This window comes from Marmota flaviventris, chromosome 10 (genome assembly GCF_047511675.1).
Source record: "Marmota flaviventris isolate mMarFla1 chromosome 10, mMarFla1.hap1, whole genome shotgun sequence".
NCBI classification, from domain to species: domain Eukaryota; kingdom Metazoa; phylum Chordata; class Mammalia; order Rodentia; family Sciuridae; genus Marmota; species Marmota flaviventris.
The window spans coordinates 85,349,352-85,356,425 of record NC_092507.1 but is presented as its reverse complement, the minus strand read 5'-3'; the positions used below and the strand labels follow the sequence as shown (position 1 = coordinate 85,356,425).

At 38.7% G+C, this 7,074-nt stretch overlaps 1 non-coding gene across 1 annotated transcript; it reads left to right on the top strand.

Annotated features, from left to right (window-relative positions):
- Positions 1-6,727: 6,727 nt before the first annotated feature.
- LOC114092699 (small nucleolar RNA SNORA70) lies at positions 6,728-6,864 on the top strand. Its single transcript, XR_003582779.1, has one exon. It is a non-coding gene; the product is annotated as a small nucleolar RNA SNORA70 (small nucleolar RNA).
- Positions 6,865-7,074: the final 210 nt, after the last annotated feature.

Below are 7,074 nucleotides of genomic sequence, written 5' to 3'. Positions count from 1 at the left end.
TTTAGAGTAACTTTTAATTTTTTTATTTGTTCTTCCTAGTTGTATACAACTGTAGAATGTACTTTGATATATTATCTATACATGGAGTATAACTTCCCATTCTTGTGGTTGTACAGAATGTGTAGTTATACTAGTCATGCATTCATATATAAACATGTACATTTATATATATTCATTCTACTGTCTTTCCTATTCTCATCCCCCGTCCCTTCCCTTCATTCCCCTTTGTCTAATCCTGTGAACTTTTATTCTTCCCTACTCTTACTTATTGTGAGTTAGCATCTATATCAGGGAGAACACAAAGCCTTGAGTTTTTTGGGATTGGCTTATTTCACTTAGTATTATAGTCTCCAGTTCCATCCATTTACTGCAAATGCCATAATTTCACTCTTCTTTATGGCTGAGTAGTATTCCATTGTGTATATGTACCACATTTCCTTTTTACATTAACCTGTTGAAGGGCACTTAGGTTGGTTCTATAGCTCAGCTATTGTGAATTAAGCTGTTATAAACATTGATGTGGTTGCATCACTGTAGTATGCTGATTTTAAGTCCTTTGGGTATATGCTGAGAAGTGGGATAACTGGGTCAATTGGTGGTTCCATTCCAAGTTTTCTGAGGAATCTCCATACTGCTTTCCATATTGGCTGCACCAATTTGCAGTCCCACCAACAATGTATGCATGTACCTTTTTCCCCATCCTCACCAACATTTATTGTTATTACATTCTTGATAATTGCCATTCTGACTAGAGTAACTTTTGAATGAAATACTCTACAGACTAAGAGTAGGTTGCAGCTTTCTCTGTCAAATTCAACTTTTTAAAAATTTATTTGTTCTTTTTGGTTATCCATGACAATAGAATCTAATTTTATATGTTTATATAAGCATGTAATATATTTTATTCTAAATGAGGATCTCAGTCTTGTGGATATACATGATGTTGTCAAGCTCTACTTTTTATTTTATTTTATTTTTACAACATTATAGAAAACTTGAATCTCAGAAGTATATTTTATATATTTTTTATTTTCTTTCTTTTTTGGGGAGGGTGGATGGGTACTGGGGATTGAACTGGGGATTGAGTGTTTTACCACTGAGCTACATCCTCAACCTTCCTTTTTTAATTATTTATTTATTTTTTTTTTTAATTTTTAAGACAGGGTCTCTTAAAGTTGCATTAGGACCTCACTAAATTGCTGAGACTGGCTTCAAACTTGCAATCCTCCTGCCTCAGTCTCCCAGCCTCCCAAATCGCTGAGATTACAAGTGTGCACCACCACACCTAGCTATATTTTGTATCTTAGTCATAAATCTTATGTTATTTTATTTTTTAAAAAATAGTTTTTAGTTGTAGATGGACACAATGCTTTTATTTATTTATCTTTATGTGGTGTTAAGGATTGAACCCAGGACCTCACACATGCTAGGCAAGCACCCTACCACTGAGCCACAACCCCAGCCCTTATGTTATTTTTTTAAACAAATTTTTAAATTTGTTCTACTTAGTTAAAGAGTCTTAGGTTGTTTTGATCCTACAACTCTGAATCAATTAAGGAAAAAAAATATTTGAGACAGAACTTTGCTATGTTGCCCAGGCTGGTGGAAAACTCTGGGCTCCTGTTTGTCTCCCAAATGCTGGAATTATAAGCACATACAGGCATGGGGAAAAAATATTGGACATGTTCTCTTCTCTGTTTTATAGTTTTGTTTTCCATCTTTGTTATAAAAGAGAAAACCTCATGGAACATGCTGCCATGTACAAACTCAGGTATTTATGTACATACTGTTTTTGCTTATGTCTCTAAGTCATATTTAGAAATACTCACTGTAAGATAAGCTTAAAGCATTTTGGTTTTTAAGTGTCAACAACATTATGGTTTGTTTCTAAGAGCCCTCTTCATTTTGAAACCATATCCTCTGTTTCTTCATTTTCTCTAAAAACCACACAGATGATGAAATAAAGAGAAGTCTGCTAGGAGATGCTTACAATGAGTTAGTCTAAATGCTATTTATTGAATGATAAATGCAAAGCAGTGGCATTGTCTGCAAGTAACTCTGTGAGCTAATTCTTGTCTACCGGAACTGATGGGCCATGTGGGAACAGGAACCATTCTCCAACCAGTGGGAGGAGCCCCAGCTGAACTGTTATGGTTTGGATCTGGAATGTCTACCAAAGTCTATTGTTCAGAGGTGGGGCTTTTTTGGAAATGACTGGATCATGGGGGTTCTGGCCTCAATAGTTGATTAATCCATTAATTCAATGACTCCTGGGAGGTAGGACCTAGTTAGAGGGAGCAGGTCACTGGAGTCATGCCCTGCAAGGATATATCTTCTCCCTAGCCCCTTCCTCTCATTATTTCTCTCTCATGTGGAACTATAATTTTCTATGGTTCCCACTATCCTCAGGTGCTAAACATCTAGCTTTCAGTCACCTTCTCTAGATAGCACAAAATTTCAACCTAATGTTAATTTTCAAGTTGTCTGAATATCTCTTCTGATGATGTTTCTATCATGCTTATCCACCAACACTATATGTGTGTGGGGTTCTTTCCTTGAATACTAGACTGACTGTCCATCGGATGGTCCTGGCCTCTATGTATCTTTTTATGGGTAAAAAGAATCAAAGGACTTGCTATATTTGTTGTTGCTGATACATTAAAAGTTACCTATTTCTTAAGCCTTACAATGTAATATTGTGAAACTTATCCCGAGCTCTGGTGAACCTCAGATGACCACCATAGAGACTCATCTTGCACAACACACCTATTGATGATAATCAAAACTTTGTGTACCTGGAGTACCCTGTCATTAATTAGCTTTGAGACATTTCATATAAGTGCTCTATCTCAGTTTGTATTACTTGTAATTTGGTTTGACATTCATATTTTGTGTTGGATAAAATATCCTCCATGTATGTCTGTTAACTTGTGCATTTTCCTCCCAATCCATCTGTTACTCTATTCACATCACTTCTTGTCCGGCTAAAATTCCATGATATATTTTTCTTTTCTTTTTATTATTTGGTACCAAGGACCAAACCCAGGAGTGATTAACCACTGAGCCACAGCCCTGGTCCTTTTTTTTTTTTTTATTTTGAGACAAGATCTTGCTAAATTGCTGAGGGTCTCGCTAAGTTGCTGAAGCTAGCCTTGAACTTGTGATCCTCCTGCCTCAGCCTCCTGAGTCACTAGGATTATAGACATGTGCTGCTGTGTCCAGCCTGTCTGATGTATTTTTCAAAAATGCTTTTGCCAGGACCCTAAACTCCCTTCCAATTCTGTCCATTTTATGTGGCATCTTCTAAGGACTGCAACTGTAAATAATAAACTGTGCCATGAGCAAACAAGCACTTCTGGAGAGAGAGCCTCCATGGGGCATATCGATTTCACAAAACAATACTTAAAACAATAGATCTCAATAGCATGTAGGAATCCTGTAATGATTTTCAGTCAATAATATTTATTTCAAGCCTCCTCAAATTTTCCTCTTATTCCCTGTGATTCTCAGAAGATGGTCTTGACTGTTCCAGAGGAAAGTGGAAGCCATTAAATGGGAACTCAATCACCAGTCCTGTTTGCGCAAAAAGATGGGGACAAACACAAACTTCACAAATCAGCTCAGTGCTTTATTCAGGAACAAAGTTTCACACAGGAGAAGGGGGTGCAGAGAAGAAAGGAGGAGTGTGGGACCCACTTTCCTGGTGGAAAATGAGGCCCCTATCAAAGAAAGGGCTTGGGCTTATATAGGTTATTTTCTGAGAGGTAATCTAATGAACATATCAATTTTCTTTGGGCACCCAGGAATTTCGAGTTTGTTCTATCAATCAGTGAAGGGGTCAGTTTTAGTGCTTAGGAATTTGGGGTCTGTTTTACGCAGTGAAATGGGAGGGAGTATAGGGTCAGTGATCAGTTTCTGGGATTTATCTTATTGGACCTGATGGAGGGCCTGGGGTCAGTGGTTGGTATCTGGAAAGGATTTGTTTACAGAAGGATTAATGCTTTGGCCTCTTCCCAGAGACTACCTTTCCAGGTTTGATGGACACCTCTTCCCCAGGGTTTGTTTTATCATCGGGAAAGAATATATTGGGAAAGGATCAATGCTCTCAATGTATGGCTTTCCTTCTCACTCCCCCTTTCCCCAGGACTCACTACTTTTGGGGTTTGTCATTTTCCATATCTAATAAGTCCCATTTCCAAAACACAGCCTTAACTGCATCTCTATCCACTGTTCTATTTTCCTTCTTTTACCATAGAGGTATAACTATTTCTCTTAAGGCCAAATATTCCTCTTTTATTTTTCCTGCTTCCGCCTTCTCAGCAATCTTAAATTATAGATGGTCTTTTCTCTAATCTGAATGCTCAAACTCTTTTTCAATTAGAGCTTTTAAAAACAGGCTCAAATTTTCCCCAATTAAGACAAAGAACTGGAAAGAGAAAGAAAATTCTCATTTGAGTCCCTCATTCCTTTCTAGCTACTGTCCTACTTCTTCCTCTTTTCAGAGAAAAAAAAATTCAAAGGTGTGTCTGTATATCTACTGTTTCTATTTCTCCCCCTAGTCATTTCTTTTTTTAAAAAAATGATTTAAAATTTTTATTTTTATTTTTTTTTCCTTTTTAACTCTTCCCCCCACATCTTTTTTTGGTGTATTATAGTTATACATAATGGAGGGATTTGTCCCCCTACGAGTTTCTGAACCTCTCTAATCTAACCTCTGCCTTCATGGCTCTGTCTCTACCTTTGATTTTTTTACCTGCTGCACTATTGGCATTTTAGGTTAGCTAAATAAATTAGTTAACTTAAAATGCCAACAGTGCAATGTAAGCACTATGTAAGTAGCTAGTATAATACACACACACGTGTGTGTGTGTGTGTATTTTTTTTCTTTTTGAGTGAGGACTATATTGTGCTTTAGGATACTTAGATGCCAGTAGAAGTCTACTGCTCCAGTAGCCTATCCCTGCCCTTCTGACATTGCCAAATGATCATTGTGGGGCAAAATCTCCCCCCAATTGAAAACCACTGCTCTGTCTCCACAGCTTCTGCTGAGGTCACTGGTGATTTCCACAGCGTTAAATCCCATTTTCCATCTTACTTTGTGTCTCCTGTCATCTGACATTGCTAACCTCTCCCTTCTTGTCTCCAATTGACTTATTGTTCTCTTAAGTTTCCTCTTCTTGGATAGTTTTCTTTCTCTCTTAAAAATCTCCTTTGCAGGTTCATCCTCTGCCAATTGACATTGAAATGTTGGAATTCTCTTCTAATTATTCTTTTTCTGATAAGGCTTTAGCTTTCATCTTGATACTTCTGCTTCCAAACATGATGAACTGGCTCCAAAATGGTGAACAGACAAACTCTTCCCAACAATAGCAACAAAGAAAAATAAAAACAATAGTTTATACATATCTTGTGAGCCTTTATATCCATTTCATAACCTTACTCTTCTCTCTCTCTCTCTCTCTCTCTGTAGTGATGGTGGTGCTGGGGATGAAACCCAGGGCCTCATTCATGCTAGGCAAGTACTCTACTATTGAACTACTAAGCTATAACACCAACTCAACCTTCTCTTTTAGAAAGAGAGAGAGAAAAAATGTGTGGCTAATCTACATTTTAAAGTGGAAAATTAATTATTAATCAGAAAAATACAGATTAAAACAATATTTCTTAAACTGTCTTTAGAAGGGAGGACCTGAATGATCTTCCTCAGCCCTCCTCTGTCTACCCTCCACAGGCTCACTCATCAACTCTACCATCCTCCTGCTCCTGGCAGCTAGCATTGGTCCAAGCTTTAGTCCACCATGCTCCACCACAAACCTTCTCTACCTATTGGCCCCTCCTAAGAATGCTCCTCTCACCCTTGCCTACCTAACTCATCCTTCAGCTACCCATTCAGGGAGGATTTCTTTGACCTTTTCCTATTGTGGAGGTGTAAAGGCTTGGTACAGCTCCTTAATGCTATGTGGCACAGTAGTGGTTTTATTTGTGTGAATCATGAGGTGGTGAAGCAGAGTGGATTGATTAAGTTCAGGGATTTGGAGCCAAGGTTGCTTGGCTTAGACTCCTGGCTCTTAACTTCTTGATGCTTCAATTTCCTCATCTTTAAAATGGGGCTTGTATTTTCTCTGATATAAGATGACTGACTCATAGTGGGGTAGGGAGGGGGAGCATGGGAGGAACAGAGGAACTCTAGATAGGGCAGATGGGTGGGAGGGGAAGGGAGGGGGTTAGCAATGATGGTGGAATGTGATGGACATCATTATCCAAAGTACATGTATGCAAACATAAATTGGTGTGAACATACTTTATATACAGAGATATGAAAAATTGTGATTTATATGTGTAAAAAGAATTGTAGTGCATTCTGCTATCACGTATCTAAAAATAAAATCAATTTAAAAAATAAAATGGGGGTTGTAGTAGGACAGTCTACCTTAAAGGGCTGTTTGTTGGGTTTGTTGCAAGTCTTACATGATTGAGTATATACGCAATGCTTAGAACAGTGCCTGGAGCATGGTAAGCACTGTGTAAGTGCCAGATATATTTTAAGAGCAAGCACAGTAAGCACTATGTGAGTAACTCACTCAGGTGGGCGAGAAAGTGGGGCAGAAAGAACCTGCCAGAACTAGCTGAGGTGTTACGGTAGAAGTCTTGCCAATCAAAGGGCTGGAGGTGCCAAGCGCTTACCCCAGCAAGAGTCATTTCCTAAGTGCTAAGAAACTGGGAAAATCTGTAGTTAATTAAGCTGACTGACTGGATTCCTTTACTAATGGTAACCCACTGTGTAAGGCTGCAAACAGCACTATCTTTAGTATATATGTGGCCTGTTGCTTGAATGGGTTGCCCTAAGGGACCTTGGAGACAGTGCTTTCCAGTGGGATGTTTGTGTCTCTGGTCTCATGCTGTCCCCAATCTAGGCTCCATACAGGTGTGTGGGGTGCCTTTGGGGAATCCCAGGGCATGGTGGCCAGGGTTCACATTAGCTAAGTCATCATGTACATCCACACCAAGTTGCAGAACAAGGAACATATATACGAGACCCTATGGGGCCAAGTTCAAGTTCCACAGCCACCAGAA